This window comes from Kogia breviceps, chromosome 14, assembly GCF_026419965.1.
Source record: "Kogia breviceps isolate mKogBre1 chromosome 14, mKogBre1 haplotype 1, whole genome shotgun sequence".
NCBI lineage: Eukaryota > Metazoa > Chordata > Mammalia > Artiodactyla > Physeteridae > Kogia > Kogia breviceps.
This window is the reverse complement of record NC_081323.1, coordinates 1,212,512-1,232,142: the sequence shown is the minus strand read 5'-3', so window position 1 is coordinate 1,232,142 and position 19,631 is coordinate 1,212,512. Positions and strand designations below refer to the sequence as shown.

Here is a 19,631-nt window from a genome sequence, read left to right as displayed (position 1 = left end):
GGAAACAATCTACATAAGTTAGATAAATTATGGTAGAACAGGATGTAGCCCCCGAGAAAGCTGTAGAAGAATATTTATGGGCACAGAATGTTATCCATTATACACTGCTAAGTGGAGTAAAGAGGGTTACAACACACGGCCGGCATCACGTGTGTGCTATTTTATAAGAAAGGAGTGAGTAAATAAACAGGCGGTCAAGGGCATGTGGATACTGGTCATGGCTCTCACGTGACCACAAGGACCTTCTTGAATTTTCTTGCTACAGATCAGAAGAAATGACAAGACAAGTGGATCAGTTTCCTAGCTACCCAGCTGACTAATCTTATCTTTCTGTTCCCAAGGATTTTGTTCTAGAAATCACTTCCAATTGAGTTATTTAGAATCATAACGCCAAGAGGCACGCGCTTGCCCGAGACCGGCAAACTCAGACAAGGAAGGCAGGCACCCTCCCGTCAGGGGTATCGAGCAAGTCAATTACGGTAACAAGAGAGGGGGAGGCAGCAGGCGGCCCGGGGCAGGCCTACTGTCATAATATTTTCTCTGCAATTAAAACTGAATTTCTAAAAGGTGATGTGAGCGGTGGAGAGGAAGACGAGCACCAGCCTTTCAGAGGTGAATAAAGGCCGTGTGCGCCCCGGGCACCAGTGCCGCGGGATCTGCATTCCAGCTCCCCGCTCACCCGCAGGGGGATCTGGGCAAAGCCACCTCACCTCAGGGCTGATCCTGACCCGAGACGCTGGGGAATGCTAGCGTCTCCCCTACAGAGGGGTTGTCACAGGGTTAGAATCCACTTTGGAAGTATTTGAGAAATACGTGTGGCGACCGTCAACCTTGCTATGTTAAGCACAACACAACTCCTTTCCAGGGAATTTTGCATGGCTAAGGCTTTCGAAAAGGCAGTTAAGGGCTTCCCTGGTGGCGCAGGGGTTGAGAATCCGCCTGCCGATGCAGGGGACACGGGTTCGAGCCCCGGCCTGGGAAGATCCCATGTGCCGCGGAGCGGCTGAGCCCGCGCTCTAGAGCCCGCGAGCCACAGCTACTGAGCCCCCGTGCCACAACTACTGAAGCCCGTGCGCCGCAACTATTGAGCCCACGCACTGCAACTACTGAAGCCCGCGTGCTTTAGGGCCCAAGTACCACAACTACTGAGCCCACGCGCCGCAACGACTGAAGCCCGCACGCCTAGAGCCCGTGCTCCCCAACAAGAGAAGCCACCGCAGTGAGAAGCCCGCGCACCGCGACGAAGAGCAGCCCCCTCTTGCTGCAACTAGAGAAAGCCCGCGCGCAGCAACAAAGACCCAATGCAGCCAAAAATAAATAAATAAAATAAATAAATTTATTAAAAAAAAATCCAGTTGAGGCACATGCATACCCTGGACCCAACAGCTCTGCACAGGTCTCCCCAGGCACGGGCTATGATAGGCAGGCGACACCATTCGTAACAGCCCCAAACTGGAGACAGCCTAGTGTCCATGAGCCAGTTAATGGATAAATTGCTGTGTGTCTGTACAATGGCACACAATAAAGCAGTGCGGAGAAACAGTCTGCCACTATACGTGACAACCGAGATGAATCTTATGAACGTAACGTCACATGAAAGAAGCCACACACACATACGTACTGAAAGATTCCACTTAAGGTAAAAGATAGGAAAGCTGGAAAACAGGATGGCAGTTCCTCAAAAAAGCAAGCATAGAATTACGGTCTGATGGGACTTCCCTGGTGGCACAGTGGTTGGGACTCCGCCCTCCCAGTGCAGGGGGCCCGGGTTTGATCCCTGGTCAGGGAACTAGATCCCACACGCATGCCACAACTAAGAGTTCGCATGCCACAACTGGAGAGCCGGCGAGCTGCAACTAAGGAGCTGGTGCAACCAACCAACCAACCAACCAAATGAATAAACAAAAAAGCATTACCATCTTATCCAGCAGCTCTGCTTCTGGGTATTTACCTGAAGGAATGAAAGCAGGGTCTTGAAAAGATATTTGCCCACCCATCTTCGTAACAGCATTATTCACAATCACCGAAAGACAGAAACAACCCGGATGTCCATCGATGGATGAATATTGACAAACAAAACGTGGTCCATGCAATGGAATATTATTCAGCCTTAGAAAGGAAGGGAATCCCGACGCCGGCGTCAACATGGATGAACCGCGAGGGCGTGACGCTACGTGAAGCAAGCCACTTATAGGAGGTCCCCAGAGGAGTCGAATCCATAGACAGAAAGTACAATGGTGGGCCTGCCTGTGTTCTTGGTGGCTCCAGGGTCCCCCGACGGCAGCCGGCTGACCTATCGCCTTCCCGCATCATCGGCCTTCTCAGACCCGCGTCCCAGGGCGGCGCTGCGTGAGGGGCAAGATCGAAACACAAAGGAAGGACACAGGGAGGAAACGCAGGTGCGGGGGGCCAGCCGGGGGGCGTCCAGCCCTCTGCGGCCTCGTAAGCAGCTACCGCCCAGGCCCAGCGGGCTTTCATCGTGCCTGCCACCCCAGGACGGCACCGGGAGAAGCGGCTGCCAGACCGCCTTCCCTCTTATCCACCTCCTGGCGCGGCCGCGGGAAAGGCCGACGGGCACCTCCCGGCTTTTGCGTGGCGGGTGACCTCGAGGGGGACACAGGATGGCGGGCTGGGCATCCCGGGGAAAGAGCCACGGCCACCCCGGCAGACCCAGGCCAGGAGGACGGACGTCCTGCGGTGGGCATGGGCCAGCCCTCACCGCGGCCCGGCTCTAGGGGGGTCCTGCGGCCCCAGCCCGCTTGCCACCGAGCTCCCCTGCTTCTTGCCTCAGGCTGGCTTTGCCGCCAGCCCTGGCAGTGTCCAGCCCTGGACGCTGAGAAAACAGGGCCTGGGCTACACAGACTCCCTGCTGGAGCCCGATGGGTCGGGCCACTGCGCCCCCCTCCCCATCCCAGCATCGACCCCTCACGGCCAGGGCTGCCAGACCCCTCCCCCGGTCTGGTATCCAGCCAGAGCCACCCGGGAGCCCGAGGGGTTGGTGGCCCCCTTCCCAGTCCGGGCTCAGGTCAGCTCCCTACCGACACGTCCCCCAGGCCCGCCCGGGGCACTCGTGGTCCTGCGGGAGGCTGGAGAGTTTCCCAAAGAAAGAGTTCCAACTTGTCAACGTCTCCACCGCGGCTGCCTACGGCGAGTGCCCCCCATGGGGCCTCCACTTCCTGAGCACGGGGGTGGGGCGGTGGGGAAGCAGGTGCTGAGCAATTCTGGGACCGCAGAGCCCCAGGAAGTGGCCTTGATGGGAGGGTAACGAGACGGCAGCCCAAGAGCAGCTAGCAACCAGCGAAGCCCAGCCCTTCCCTGGAAACACCCCACGCGAGGTCTGCCACCCTGCAGGGGAATCACCTGTCACCCAGATTTGGGTCAGGGACCTGCCTCCCCTGACACGCAGGGGCTGGGGGCTGGGACGCCCCTCAGGCCCCAAGAGCCTCTGTGTGATGCGGCTGTGCGGCTCTCAGAAGAGGAAGCTTCCGGCCTGGACCACCGTCCTGGGAGTCCAGCGCTGAGCCCTGTTTCTGGATGGAGACCAATCTGTCCCCTGGGCCCCAGCTGGTGAGCTGGGCCGCCCTCCGCAAAGGAGGGGTCCGTGGGGCGTCTACTCTGCCCGCCGTGCTGGGGGCTGTGGCCCAGACTGGCCCTCTGGGGGCAGAGACCGCGGGCTTCGCATCCCTGTGTGGCTGGCGCTGGGCCCTGCGCCGCACACACACAGAGACAGACACACAGACACACAGATACACAGACACACACGCACACACACGCACACACACACACAGATGCACAGAGACACAGACACACACACACACAGAGACACACACACACAGAGACACACATAGACACACAGAGACAGACACACAGACACAGACACACACGCACACACACACAGATGCACAGAGACACAGACACACACACACAGAGACACACACACACAGACATATAGAAACACTGACACACACAGACACACAGAGGCCCACAGACACACACACGCACAGACACACAGACACACACACACACACACACACACACACACACACACACACACATTCCCGCCACCCTGCAGAGATGCTCACAGCCCCCAAAGTTGCCACTAGGTGGTGCATTAAACTTTCAGGTTTTGTCTTTTAAACTTTTGTGCATCTAGACCATCACAGTTCAATAAAAACATAATAGAACCATATTTGTAATTTTCCATGAAACAGGTAAGAGTAATTTTAATAATATCTTTTAATTTAACCCTAAATAGCCCCCAAATTATCATTTCAACAAATAATCAACATAAGGAATTATTAATGAGATATTTTACTTTCCCTTTTTTTCTGGTGAGTCTTCAAAATCCCGTGTATGTTTTATGTTTACAGCACATCTAAATTCAGAACCTTATAAATCTTTATCAGAAATCGTTGCTTATACTTAAATTTCATAAAATTTATGGTCAGAAAAGGACTCTCATTTACTTAAGTTGCTTCAAACATAAAAGTTTTCAGAAACTGCATGGGTATCAGTTTAAATTTTAAAATTTAACTTAAAATCAGAATAAAGAGCTCCGTGGCTGCTGCGTGGGACTAGGTTTCAGAGGCCATGTCTCCAGCCCCCACCTTCAGGCAGCCCACCTGGGTTAGCAGCCGTGAGATGATGTTATCGGTGTTCTGAGGGACGAACAAGGTGGGACGGTAGCAGACGCGTCCCCTGCCAGCACAGCACCGACAGCAGAAAAACCACAGGGACCGGGCACTAGCAGGTGACCCTGGGGGGCCAGCCCCACCCTGGCAGAAAGAAGGGACACCAGCCGAGACCCCAGAGTGAGAAGGATGGCCAGGCTGAGGGCTTGAAAGCCCCTGGGAGCAGGCCCAAAGAGGGAGGAAGGACAGCAAGCTGACCAGTGGAGGGAGGGTGCCTCTTGGCCCCAACAGCACCCGCGTCCTAACCCCCGAATCTGCGAATATGTTACCTTACCTGGCAAAGGGGTATATGAACCGTGAGATGGAAGATGAGCCTGGTGGTCTGGGTGGCCCACGGGTCTCCAGCGTCCCAAGAGGAGGGAGGCCGGAGGGTCAGAGCCAGAGGAGACGCAGCGACAGAAGCAGAGGTTGGGTCGATGCGAGGAAAGGGCCATGAGCCATGGGGCGTGGCGCCTCTGAGGGCTGGAACGGGAGAGAAAGCCTCCAGGAGCTCCATCCTGCGGACACCGCACCCAGGGGACCCGGGACTCTGGCCCCAGAGCTGCAAGGTGCTGTCTGCGTGCTGCTCCCAGCCGGCTCGGTGATCTGTCACAGCAGCCGAGACTCACCACCTCCCGGGGAGGAGCTGGGTGCCAGGAGCCGTGGACGCTTTAGGCAGGAAAGGGACAGTCTAATCCGTGCTTCTGAAATATGGGCTCGTGAAGGGATGGCCACCCCAGGGCCAGCCCGATCGATGCTCACGCCGCTCTGGGCAGCTTGTGGCCTTGTCTCCGGAGCTCCTACAGCCCTGCTGGCTCCCCCACTGCACAGATGGACAGACCGAGGCCCACGATGCAGCCTGTGCACCGGCCTCCCGGGCACAGGATCGCGGAGGAACCCGGAAGGGTTGATGTCGTCATGCGGGCATATCACGTGCCTATAGGGTTAGGGCCGGCTGCCCTGTTTGCCCTGTTTCCATCCATCAAGTTTTATGTGGCCCCGGACGGACCCGAGCGGAGCTGTGTGTAACTTCCCAGCGGCTTCTCCCCTGGAGCGTTTAGGAACCTTCTCTGGGACTGAGGGGGTTTACCTGTGTGTGCTGGTGTGACACCCACACAGTGGGGACAGGTGCCCCAACCAGGGACAGAGGGAGATCAGACGGGGTCACGTTCCCTCCTCGATCAGAGAGGAGGGAGAGGGGTGACACAAATATTCAGATCAGTGGCATCTACAGACCGGAACGGCATCACCTGTGCGCTTAGGGAGCTCAGTGGGCCCTAGACCTGCCCCCCACCCCGGGACTTGCAGCCTTAAGTAGGCTGGTTGGCAATTATGTTTTCTGCTCTAATGATTTAGCTGGTACTTAACCCACTTTCCATATTTACCTGGCTTCTAGGTGCTTTGGAAAGGAGTTTGCCCAGGGAGGGTGGGGGAGGGCCCAGACTCTTGTGCACACACGAGTCATTTCAGGCAGTCTCTGGGTTTGCCATGCTTTCCAGAAGGAGTCCACGTGTCTGAACTCACAGCTTAGGGTTTGCACCTGTTCCAAACGGCTGAGCCGCTTCTCTGACACAGACTGGCTTGTGTCCACGAGGACCGTCTGGAACACAGCTTTCCTGCTGCCAGAGGATCGGGAAAGTGGTTCTAATAAAGGTTGCCAGGAGCCAGTGTCTCTCCTTGCAGTCTGAGACCGTGGGGAAATTTTTCTCTCAAACTGCCCCAGGGCAGAAACCTCCCTAGCTTCCTGGCCTGGTAATTTTCCAGAGCTGAAACTTTCCTCTCAAGGGGCAGGAAGGACAGTCAGCCACTGACAGCTCAACCAGAAACATTTCTGACCGACCAGAAGTCACAACCGCCCTGAGCGGGAGGGGAGCGGGATGTGACTCAGCAAGACGAGGCGCGGGGCGGGGGCGGGGGGGGGCGGAGGCAGCCTGGGCACCGCCCCCCCACTTTTCAAATCCCGTGCATCTCTGGCCTCGTGTGAGCAGCCTTGTCGGGTATAGATCTGTCCCAGGGAGGAGGTTCAGGACCGGGCCGAAGGTGGGAGAGAGGCCACAGAAGTATCTGGCTCCTGTTCCCGTTTGGTGGGAGCGTCTGGGGGAGAAGGGAGGGTCCGCGGACTCCGGTTCCTCCCCCTCACCGTGCAGATGGCGGGGCGGGTGCCTGAGCTCTGCCAGCTCCCCTGAGATGACCCCTGGATCAGACCCAAACAGGAAGGAAGTCAAGTGTCGGGCCGCGCCCCTGTCCGGAAGTCCTTCTCTGGCCTCAGGGCACGTGGCAGGAGGTCGCCTCCCCGCACCGGGGGTGGAGGCCCCCGTGGAAAATGAGGTTCAGGTGGGAGCCCTCGGGACTCAGGTGTGAGAGTCACCTGCCCCTCCTCCTCCCCTGACAACCTGGGCGCCTGCACTGGCCCTTCTGGGGCCACCTGGGACGGAGCCCCTGGACCTTGGGCCTGCTCGTTACGGCAGCAGATCAGGATCTGTTGACCGATGCACCTCTGAACCATGCTCAGCCCCAGAAGTGCCGCTAACAGAGCCCCCTCTACTAAGCAACTTCTGCAATTCTGTATTTGGGTATCTTTAAGGGGAGGTCTTTATTATTATCTAAATATGTCACTATCAGAAAAAAGGGGAAAAAGAAAAAAGAAAAGGGAAATGCCCGTCCAAACCACACTTCTGCCAGTTTCACCAGCAAGACCAGATAAAGCCGGCACTTGCATGAAAGGACAGAACGAGGCCTCCATCTAGACAGAGGAAGCGGGCATCACATCTCCTTGCTTCCAGCGGGGCCGTGCTCTCTCCACCCTCGAGCGTCTGCCAGGGACAGGTGGGGATGACACAGACTGTGTCCCCACGTCCCCACGTCCCCGAGTCCCTGTTGGCCACGGAAAGTTACAGATTGGTTGGAATAGAATCCCATGGAGTCCACGCAGGTCGCTGGAGCCCGGGCACGTGCTTCCGGAATCAGCTGTGTGGAGACCCCCCGCCTTTGCTTTCCTCCCCAGAAATGAGGGCGAAGAAAACTTAAATGCAAATCCCCATCTTATGAGCTCGGTTTTCATCATAAAGTGTCTCCCCATTTGCAGGCAACTGCCTGTGAAGCAGAACAGAAGCCGAGAAAGCGCTGTAAGGGTTGGAACCCGCAGCCCCACGCGGCAGGCAGAGCGGGGCATCGTCAGGGTGGAGTCCAAGCTCATCGGGACCGTCACCCTCATAAGAAGTCTGCTCCGCTGCCAAGCACAGTGAAATTCCCACTATTTTCCACCCTTTGGTTTGTAACTTCATGTTGTTCCAAATGAGACAGAACAAAGCAGCACACGGAAAAGCCCTCCCTGCGGCTGCCTTCCTGACCCCGCGGCGCCAGCTGCCAGGATCGATTTCCTTGTTGAGCCTATCCTGCCAAGGGTGTGGCCGCCTGGGAAAGCAGTGTCGAGGACAGGAAGGGCACAGCCGTGGGCGATCCAGGCAGGAGACCCCAGAAATCAGAAGGCAGACAGGTGGGTCTCCGTGAAATGGGAGCGACCACAGGCCCCAGCGCCACCTCAGCTGCAGGAGGCGGGCAGAGCTTTGCGGGCAGGACCCTTGCTGCCCCCAGGCCTGGTCCCCACGCCCCACGCCCCCAGGGCTTTGCACAGTGAAGCAGCTGAGCCCAGTTTGGGATGTGCCGGGGCTGGGGGGCCACTCAGACCTGAGTCCAGGGCAAGGGGCTGAGGGTGAGGAGCCCAGGGGAGGATGGGGGTGACAGGTGACTCAGTGAACAGCAGGCCGCCCTCCTCCCTGCAGCCTGGCCTTTGCTGTGTGCCCTCCCCTCCTTGCTCCAGATAACTCGGGGCCCGCCGAGACCTCAGACCAGGGAGCAGGGATCTCCGGGTAGAAGGACACCTGGGGAGAGGTCAGCAGCCTTCACTTGGGCTCCTTGGGTGCTGCTGGCAGCTGTCAGGGTGACGGGGGAGGAGCCGATGCCCCCTCCTCCTCTCCACGGCCCTCTCCTCTGTTGGCCGCTCCTTCCCAGGCTCCTCCCTGCCAACCTCCACCCCGGGGTCCCCAAGCTCCACATAAGTACCACCTAATTTCTACAGATGAAGTCCCATTGCTTGCATCCAGGCCTGACCCTGAAACCCAGAGCAGTGTGTCCAGCTGCTGACCCTGGGTGTCCAACAGGTGTCTCTGAGCAGCCGCATTGGGAAACTTTGGTCCAGATCTGCTCTCCCCACCTCCACATCTCACGGTTGACTCTCTCCCTTACCCGTCACATCTGCTCCAAGAGCTAGTCCTGGGCTATACCTGCAATACATCTCTCGAATCTGCTGCCTTCTCGTCACCCCTCCTGCCCCCCTCACCTCTTGCCTGACCTCCTTGTGTTCCTTCTGGTCCCCTGCACCCACTAGTCTGACTCCATACCATGACATCCCCCAAGAACACACTTAGAATCATGTCACAAAGCAGTGAAAACATCTCAATGGCTCACCATCATTCTCCAGATAAAGTCCAAGCTCTTTACCATGTGCTGGGAGGAGGGTTGGTATAGGAGGACCTCCATACATCTCTGTCACCACCATCACCGTCTTCTCCATCATCACCGTCACCACCATCATCATAATCACCACCATCACCATCACCACCATCATCACCTCATCACCGTCATCACCGTCATCACCATCATCACCGTCATCACCATCCTCACCATCACCGTCACCACCATCATCACCATCATCACCATCATCACCATCATCACCATCCTCACCACCATCATCACCATCACCACCATCACCACCATTGTCATCACCATAGTTTGCCTACAAAGCAAGGGGGAATCTCCCTAGAAGTGGAACCCAGGAGGCAAGGACACCCCCAGACAGTGCTTCTGTCACTGTGAGCGAGGCCTGGACAGAAGGAAATGAACACCTCCCAGGCCATGTAGAGACATAATTAATGAAGGTGATGAGGAAAATATTTATTAAACACTCGGGGTTTTTCCAATTCCCTGAACTGAGGCGACCGGCTATGAGTCACTTGTCACTCGTGGGTGAGTTAAGCAGGCTGGGCAGCCCCCACCTCGCTCAGCCAAGCGTGGAGCCTGCCATCTGGAACCCCACCTAGCACAGCTGCCCCACACGGGCTCCTGAAGCCTGAATTCTATTCCGTTGTGCGATAGGCACATTTTGTTTATTCTTCACCGATCAGCGGGCACTTAGTTCGCTTCCATCTCTTGGCAGCTGTGAATAATGCTGCTTTGAACATGGGTGTGCAAACATCTTTTCAAGTCCCTGCTTTCAGTTCTCTTGGGGACAATAAACCCAGAAGTAGAATTGCAGGATCACACGGTCATTCTGTTTTTAGGGTTGTTTTTTTTTTTTTTTTTTTTTTTTTTGCGCAATAGCCAGACGGTTTTCCACGGAGGCTGCACCATTTTACATTCCCACCAGCAATGCATGCAGGCGGACTTTTTGAAAAGCCCCCAGCGGGTAGAGGATGGGGTTGGTGTGCTCTTGAGAAATGCTGACATAAATTCGTTGGAAATTGAGGTCCTAGCTACCCCTGGCCTCCCCCAGTGGCCCCAGCCCGCGCAGGAGCCGGGCTCCCGTGTCACTTGCAAACACGGAAAGGATGAGAGCACGAAACAAAGACTGAATCAGAGCAGCTACAACTCTGAGGAGGAGCAAGGCTGGTGTGGGGGGCAGAGGGGACCTTCCAGGGGGAGAGGATGGCTTGCCCAGGGAGGGGTGGCTCCTCGCGAGGGCTGGGTCCCCAGTGGGGCCAGGCACCCCCAGCCCAGCGCATGGGGAGCAGTCGGGAGAAGGGAGCTTCCCCATCAACGGCTGAGTCCAGGAGGGTGTTCAGCCCGGGCCCAGCACACCTGGGGGCAGGCGGCCAGCCTTTCTGGTCTCTGACCCTGAAAGCTGCAGCTCCCAGCCCATCAGCTTGATCTTCTCCCCAAAACCATTCTCTGGGTCTCTTGGTCTGGGCTGCCAGGCTGCCGGGGCAGCCCCCTCTCCTGGGAGTTATACCGCCACCCACCCAAAAGCAGTAAGGGTGCCCCACAGGGGGTAGAGTGGGCTGGGGGCACCTTCTCTGCAGGTTCCGGGTCTGGGATGCTGGAAGGGGATTTAAAGGGGCACGAGTGGAGCCTGGATTGCAGCCGGAGAGATGGCAGAACGCGTACTGGCTGTAGGAGATGCAGAGGCCGGAACAGGAACAAGGTAGGGGTGGAAAGGGAGAAGCAAAGGGGCAAAGATCACACGTGGGGCAGGGCCTAGTGATGTGCTGGACAGTGACACCGCTGGGCAAGGGAGGGAGGAGGGAGGAGGGAGGAGGGAGGGGGGGAGGGAGAGGAGCTGCAGGTTTGAGGACCAAGCGCTCGAAGGTGGTTGTACAGCCCCCCCCTCGGTGGGTGGTGTGTGGACCGGGGACCACGCTGGGAGACGCCCAGCCGCCCGCCGATGGACCGGCTCAGGACAGGCGTGAGTGGGCGGTGCTGAGTGGTGACTGCTGGGTGCAGGAGGCCACCCAGGAAGCCGGTGCTGTGGTGGGGAAATAACTCTGCCCTCGAGAGTGTGGTGTCCTGGGCCCGGCTCTCCACCAAGGTCCCTTCTCTCGCTGCTTCCCGTGTGCTGGGCTGGGGGTGCCTGGAGCCCACTGAGGACCCAGCCCTGCACCCCCAGTGGACCAGGTTAGGGGTGTCTAGGAAGTCAGCACCCACACCCACAGCCCCCAGGGTGGACAGTGGGTGCCCTCCCCCACTTTTTGCTAAAACAGGTGCCAGGCCGCAGGGGTGCAGCTCCCGGGTACCTCGCTCCGAGGCAACAGCGCGGCACAGACGTCCTCCAGTAGCAAGGACCTTGCTCTCCCATCACTCACCCTCTGCCCCCCTGCCGACGGGCGCCGGGCCGTCTGCACGAGCTTGGCGGGGTTACGTGCAGTCTGTGTTTTAGCGGCTCTGCCAGGTCATTCCCCCCAAAGTGGAGGCAGGTAACCACAGCCACCAGTCCTCTCTGGAGTCGCCTGTGCCTGCTCCTCAGGGACCGCAGAGACGTCCCCGAGACGAGGAACAGAGCGAAACACAGAGCCCAAGTGGCCCCCATGGAGGCCAAGCATGGAGAAGGGCCCCAGCCCCGTGTCCACGCCAGGGCGTGGCCATCAGCATGAGGACGGGACCACACTAGTGACAGGGACGGAGCGATGGGGAAATGTGGACACAGTGTCAGGAGGGGGTGTCTCTCAAGCCGTGTGATGCGAGAGTGGCCGTCACCAGCCAGGACTAGAGGGGTCGTGGACACAGGAACGCGGCCGCTGTGTGCGTGCGGAACCATGAGTGAACGGTTCTCCTTTAAAAATATCCTTTACCGTTGTTATAACGTCGATCTTGCAATAAATAAGACGCCTGGGACAAACAGGAGGCAGAGAGCGAGACAAACAAGAGGGATAGAGACAGAGACACACAGAGAGCCAAGGGGAGAATAAAGCCTGGCGGGGGCGGGAGGTCAGCGGGGCTGGGGACGGAGCAAATGGAAGTGGCCTGATGAGGGGGGTGGGACATCCTGGTCCAGGGGTCTGGGGTCTCTGGGGAGCCCTGGCAGTTGGACACTGGGGAGGCCAGGGCTGGGACAGCGGGCGGAAGAGAGGCTGGTCGATATTCTTGATGAAATGCAGCGGCCTGTCTGCACTGGTGGCCAGCACAGCCCCTGAGCCGAATCCCGGACGCAAGCGCTGCACAGAGGCACACGGATCTGGCCAGGGGACCCATGGGGACAGCGGCAAGCAGAGGTGATGGGCCAGGGGCAGAACGGGGGACAGGAAAAGCGAACGAAGCCTGGGTGTGGGCAGAGGGGACTCGGGCTCTCTCTTGAGCAGATTCCCTGAGCCAGTCGGGGTCCGAGGAGGGGGTCCCGGGCCAGGACCGCATCTGGGGGACCACTGAAGAGACCCACGTGGACACCTCGCAGGACCACAGGCCTCCGCGAGGAGAAGCGGGAGGACACCTGGTGGGGACACAGGTTTGGGGCACGTGGACAGAGGCAAGAAGCTGGCCTGAGCCACGGCGGCGCCCGCTCTGAGGCCAAGGGCACAGAGAGGAATGACAAAGGCTACCAGGCTGGTGAGGCCTTGGAGGGCGGGGAGACGAGTTCCCAGGAGGTGCCGCTGCAGGGGGGCCTCAGGGGAAAGCACGTGAGGGGTTTGGGGCTGGCGGGTGATGGGCGGGGCCTGGCGGGGCCTTCGGGGCTGGATGCAGCCCAGAGCAGCAGGGGCGGCGTGGGGGTGGGTTCTGCACAGGAGGAGGATGTGGGGACCCAGCCACGGTCACCAAGGTGCCCAGGTTCAGAGGTGACCTCAGGGGGGCTGCTGGCCCAGCCAGGGGCGTCTGGAAGGGTCTCTGGGAGTGAGAGGTGTGGCTGCAGAGGGCATCGGACAGGCCTGGCCCCAGCCGGGGCGAGGGTGGAGCCACGGGGCGGGGAAGGCGGGCGGGCCGCGGGGGTGCCTGGGCAGGCGGCGCAGAGCCCTGGAGACGCCTCGCGGGGCCTGCACACACGGGCACCCTCCGGCCCCGCGGAGCCACCAGCCACCCCACTTCCTGCGGTGATCAAGTCATCTGGGACCCGGAAATTGAGCCGGTTCTTCAAATCCCCTCTGGGTCTGCGTGTTCCTGGGGTTTAATAGAACATTCAGGCCTCTCAGTGAGCCAGAAAATCGCGTTTCTACCCTGGAATGAGAAAATGAGAGCTCTCCCAAGTGGGAAAGGGCCCACTTCCTCTGCAGGGCGCTGGCCACGGGCCACACAATCGTGGAGAGTTTTGGAAAGATTTCCTCACCACTAAGTGGGTTTAGATGTCTTTCACTCTCCCTGAGAACTCACTTGAACCCACCTCGCCCACTGACTGGCCTGTTCAGGTCGGAGCAAGCTGGTACAAGCTGGATGGGGTCCAGGTGGCTGCCAGGCTTCCTGGGCCCCAAAGACAGCAGACACCTCCCTGGAAGGAATCTCGGGAACCAGGGGGCACCCCTCTTGTACGCCCCTGGGCGCTCTCTCCTGATGCCCCCAGTAGCCCTTCCAGTGGCCTTGGCCAGGCCCCAGGGGCTTGGAGACGGCCAGCCGGGGACCCACACACCCTTCTCCCGGCTGCAGGCCTGACCAGTCCCATCTTTCGTCTAGATGCAGCGGCTCTGTCTCCTCACAAACCCCAGGCCCTCCGAGGAGTCAGACCCCGCCCGCCCAGGGCTGGCAGTGCCCGTGCCTGCGTCCACAGCGCCCGCCTGGCTCTCCCGGCCCCACGTGCAGCCTTGCCACCCCCGCCGGCCTGGAGCCACACTTGGCCCTCCTTTCCGGCTTCCCCAGAGCCATGTCAACACCAGCATCAAGGCCACAACACACGCACTTGTCAGGACCTGGGTGGCAGCGCCCCCAGAGGTGGCGTCTCCCTCCCAGCAAACTCCCAGCCCCCCACCCCACCCCGGGAACTGCCCCAGGGCAGCAGCAGCAGCTACATCCTTGTCATTGCAGCCCCCGGAGCTTGGCTTCTCAGATGGGAATTTCTCTGTCATTTTCCAGGGGAGGGGCTCTCAGGCCTGGGCACCTGTCAGCAGTTTGGAGCAGGGCCAACCAGGATATCTGGCCTTGGCTGCCCCTCTGGAGGTCAAAAAAGTCCTGGGTGGGGGAGGAAGGTGGGTCAAGGGCTCAGGCCACTCCGCCCTGGCTCGGCCAGTCCTGGTGACTCAGTGAGTGTGGTCGGCAGGAAGGGGCCATCCCAGGTCACAGTTCTGGGACCCTGATAAAGCCATCCTGAGCAGAAGGGACACTGGGGGCCTCTTTACAGAACTACAGAGCCCAGCAATACATTGGCTTCCAGGGGTGAAGAAGAGAGAAGAGAGGACAAGTGGTTCTGGAGGACTTCCTGGAGGAGGCGGGATAGAGATTTGCATAGTCAACAAAGGAGGAAGCTTTCAAGAACACTGTAAGTGCCAAGTCACGGGGGTGGGGGACGACCTGCAGGGTACCTTGGCGAGAGGAAGGTCCTGGCTGGAGTGGACACGGCAGGCCGAGCATTGGGAGGATGAGGGTTAGGGTGAGGGTTAAGTGGGGTGGTGGGGCAGGCTGGGCAGGGAGCCAGGAGCCAGGCAGGGGGGCGTGAGCTCCAGCACCAGGCCAGTGGGGGACACGGGACAAGGCCACTGAACGAGGGAAGGACGGGGCAGGAGGGGCACGGGGGAATCCGGAGGCCGAGAGCAGGACCGTGCACCCCAGCTCCACTGGAGAAGCAGAGGCCCCTGCCTCGCGGCGGCCTGGGTCTGTCCCTCCCTTCCACGGTCTGATGCTCTTTTCTGCTGGTTGTCATGAGTAGCAGGGCACTTGCTCCTGGGGAGGTAGCAGCTTGGGGGTGAAGATGCCAAGGGCGGGGTCTCAGTAGCATGGTTTGCTGAGATTCCCACCCAAATAAAACACGAAGAAAGGCCCAAGCAGTGCGGCAAATAGTTGTTCATAATTTGAAGGTCTGCGTTTATTGTCTTTAACACAAAAGCAACCTCGATGCGATATAATCTTCCTAGTCACGAGGCAATTATAGGATTGAATAACATTGTGCATTACAGGCGGGAGCTTTGGCGGGCGTCTCTCTGCCATGATGGACCCCGCGATGCATACATAGCTGTGCTTGAAGCTAATGTAGTGACTCACCTGAAGTGGGGCCCTTCCGGAATGTGAAGTCTCCACCGGGTGGACCTTCTGAGCCCACCTCCACCCTCATGCCGGCAGGGCGGGCACTGGGCAGGCCTGGGCCGTTCCCATGCCCTCCGCCTGGCAAAGACACTTGCCTCTTTATGGAACCGGATGCAGAAATACCGCACAAGTGGGTCCACAATGAAATTCAAATGATTTTTTATTTTTTTTTGCGGTACGCGGGCCTCTCACCATTGTGGCCTCTCCCGTTGCGGAGTGCAGGCTCCGGACGCGCACGGGCCCAGCCCCTCCGCAGCACGTGGAATCTTCCCGGACCGGGGCGCGAACCCGCGTCCCCCGCATCGGCAGGCGGACTCTCAACCACCGCGCCACCAGGGAAGCCCTCAAATGATTTTTATAGGGAAATTCTGGGCAGCCAAGGCTCTGGGTCTGGACAGTGTTGGGCTCTGCGGGCGCCGGGGGACCCGGCACATCCCTTCCCGCACTTACGGCAACACCTGTGCCGTGGAGCCCCCAGCATGGAGGGGGGGGCTTCTCCTCACTCTGCTGTCTGCCTTTCCTGGAACTTAGGGTGCCCCAGGTGTCCTCAGATGGTGTCCTTAGGGCTCAGGGCTCTAAGGGAGGGCGGGGAAGTCCAGACTCCATCTTTTTCTACTCAAAACCTAATCTCTGTCTCCAGGCTCTCTGAGCAATTTCCAGCTGGTGGCTTCTAAAGAGAACATGACACCGCCCGCATCTGCCTGCCCAGACGCCCGAGTTATCATGGGCGGAATAAGCCGGATCCAAGTAAGTGCTTGTGAATGAGGGTCTCTGTTCTCCTGGGCCCAAAGCTCCCATCACCGCCTCCAGAAGGGCAGCCTGGGCTGGGACGGTAAACGCGTGTTACTCCGTGTGATTTATCTGCGAATCTGTAATCCCAGGGAGAGCCTCCCCCATCCATCCACCAGCGTTTTGGGAGAATGCCCGGGACCTGTGCAGGGGAATCAGATTCCCCAGCGGCTGCCTTCAAAGGCCGCAGATACTCTACAAAAGACAAAGATGGACTTGAAACTCCGAGATTCGCCTCGCTGGGGAGACACAAAGAGTGAGGAACGGTGGGGAGGTCCCTGGCCCCGAGTCGGCCCTTCACAATTTGCCTGGCCCAGCCAGCAGGCGTTTGCACCGAGCTGGACGGTGTCCCAGCCCCGCGAGGCCGACATCTCAGTTCACATCAGAGGTTAGCAAGGCAGTGCTGTTGGAACACGGAGATCCTGCCATGATGGTGGCAGCTCGAGGGGAGGGCCTGTGCACGTCCAGCACGGCACTGAGCGCTGTGAGAGGTGCGGAAAGCTGATAAAGTGACCCAGGGAAAGGTCAGCAGGCAGCCATGCAGAGTCCAGAGCCTTAGGCTCTGCTCCAAAGGGGCTCTCCCCGCCTAGGGTGGAATTACAACTTGGAGGACAGAAAATGGTTTGACCATCCGTAGACTCTTGCTACCAAAGACCCTCCCAGTGGCCCATGCCCTCCTCTCACCTGACAAGCTTAAGCCCCCATGAAGCTCTGCCTTCCAGGAAGTTTGGACGTCTCTGGGCTGAGTCTCTTCCTGGGACCACTCTGACCTCATGATTCTCTTCTTTGGTTAAGCCAGCCGTCAGCCCACACCTAGACTGCACTGAATAATCATCTTCACCTGGCCGAAGATCACAACAGCTCACACAGCCAGCTGTCTGTAACCAAGCCTGACCTCCTTAACCTTCAGCAAAATCCTTTCTCATGCGGAAACCGTGAAATCAGCCGACTTTGTTCAACACGTTTTCATCTGAGGTGTGGTGTCAGTTGTCATTAGGTGGAAATGGACATCTTGGGAAGGCAAAAAAGGAAGGAAACTGGCAGTTTCGAGTGACACCACTGATACATACGCAAAATTCACCAAAATAGAAGTGAACATAGGATTTTAAGTGTTCTTCAAATAAAGCGCGCCAGCTAAGAGGAGACACACTTTCCCCAAAGTGAGATGTCCATAGAGCCAGTTGAAGTCCATGGAGAGAGGGGGTGTGTCCGCAGCAGCTCCTCCATTTTGGTTCTCGGGGTGGGTGGGGGGAGGTGCTCCAAACACTATGCCAGAGGACAATGATTGACCATAAAAATGTGAAGCGCCTGTTCTGAGCCCCCTAGAGCTGCGGGGAAAGGTAGCAGAGGGGAGCCAGAGGGACCTGGGTTCGCGCTTTCTTTCCCTTTGAATGACTTCCTCTGCAGACAAAGTCCCACCGGGATAGAACTCACCGGATAGAACTCACCGAGTTCAGAACGTTCCAGAACACTTTATCAGGCTGCCCTTGTTCTCAAAGGCTGCTGTGCTCTGCGGGTGACCTCTTGGGCCTCCTCCCACGCCTCCTAGCTCCTCCAAGGCGAGGACAGAGTCTCCCGACCGCGCAGTGCTGGTGGCCAGGGTCTGAGCTAGATCTTGGACCCCTTGACATCCGGGGCTGCCCCCGTGGCAGGCTGCACAGCGCGTGGTCCCAGGGCACACAGGTGTTCCCCGGGTCCTTCAAGGTGCCTTGAGCTCAGGGTTTGCCTTGAGCACCAGAGATCTGCGTTTTGCATTAATACACCTGAAACGTTTGTTCCTGATTTACCTTTCAAATTGTGCCTGTAGCCGAGTCCTGTGGGAGGGTCCCTGGTGCAGACACGGTCCAACAAGACAAGGCTCCTGGGGGGCCTGGGGGCCAGTGTTTCCCCTCAGGGCGGATGAGGGCCTCTGTGGCCTTTGGGCAATGGAGGCAATGCCCCAAAGGGAGCTGGCTCCTTCCACCCTCTCGTTCCTCTGTGCCGGTCACATCCAAGAAAACGTCTTGTCAGTGACAGCCCATCTCCAGCACCTGTCTGACACTCACCAGTGTCCCTTTACAAACAAGGAAAGAGCAGGTCTAAGGCTCAGGGGCCCCTAGCAGGCAGCAGTATATGGCTAAAATCAAATACCACTTTCTCTTTTATCTATTTTTTATGGTAACCTCTCTATGGTAATGACACAGATTTACCTTTTTAAAACGAAACTCACTCTTTTAGTAAAATACATAAATTGTTCAGAGGGAAAAAAAAGTGTAAATAATGGTTTCAAGGAATAAAATCCAAAATGAAGTTTGGAAACACCAAGTCTGATCCTGCTTCTGACATTTGAAATGCTTTCACAGCATCAGCATCAGAGGATCGGCCAGTTCTTCTTGCACACCTCCCGTGATGGGGAGCTCACTACCTACAAAAGGCATCTCCATTCGGCTCTCCTGGGAAATGCTGCTCCCAGCAGTTTCCACACTGAGCCCAGGTCTGCAAGGCAGCTCAATTCCCTGTCCTCATGGGGAAATCTTCGAGGGGGCACCCGTCCACTCCCAGCAGCCTCCTCTGCCAGGCAGAGCAGCCAACTCCCCAGCAGTTCCTCATCCTCTTGGAGGGAACTTCTCCATCCAGGAACAACAGTTGCTGGTTTTTCACTCTTTTTTTTCTGGTACGCGGGCCTCTCACTGCTGTGGCCTCTCCTGTTGCGGAGCACAGGCTCTGGACGCACGGGCTCAGTGGCCACGGCTCACGGGCCGTGGGATCCTCCCGGACCGGGGCACGAACCCGTGTCCCCCGCATCGGCAGGCAGACTCTCAACCACTGCGCCACCAGGGAAGCCCTGGTTTTTTACTCTTAAAGGGCAGTGCCAGGAGCAGAGACCAGTCTTCTAGGAGTAACTGGACCTCACCCCAGCTTCCAGGAGTGGAGGCGTGGAGGCGGCCGGGAGCCCTGCAGACATCACCAGGGACTCACAGGACCCGATGTGAGTGGGCAAAAGCCCAGCACTGAAGGAAGAGCATTTCACAATTAACTGTGTGAACGGGACATTGTCCCATAAGCCCCAGCACCTCCTTCTCTGGCTCTGACTCCCCGCCCCCGCACAGGAAGAGGCCAGCCTCTTGCATCTCCTTTGTGGTTCCAGGGGCTTTACCCGGCTGAGGTCACACTGGTCATTGCTCCCTTACCCAACTTATCTCAGGATTCAAATACACACACACACACACACACACACACACACACACGGTTGACTTTTGTAGGCTTCTTTTTAAAATAAATTGATTTTAAGGAAAATAAAAAGGAAACATTGTGGAGTATTATTGTGATCAGCTATTGATATGTCACCTCTTGGCAGCTCTTATGAGCCCTTACCTAGGCCAACCTCTGGCCCTGTTTTATTTCATTCAATATTTTCAACAGCCCTTTAAGGAAGCGCCATCGTCACTCCCCTTTCACAGGTGAGGAGACTGAGGCTCAGAGGAA

The 19,631-nt window shown here is 57.9% G+C and overlaps 1 long non-coding RNA gene across 1 annotated transcript in view; it reads left to right on the top strand.

The window, feature by feature from the left end:
• Window positions 1–19,438, top strand: part of LOC136792514 (uncharacterized) — a 55,499-nt gene extending 36,061 nt beyond the window's left edge. The window contains exons 2-3 of the long non-coding RNA XR_010836411.1: window positions 14,512–14,616; window positions 16,018–19,438. This is a non-coding gene — a long non-coding RNA (uncharacterized lncRNA). The remainder of the gene's footprint in view (window positions 1–14,511; window positions 14,617–16,017) is intronic.
• The last annotated feature ends 193 nt before the right edge of the window (window positions 19,439–19,631 follow it).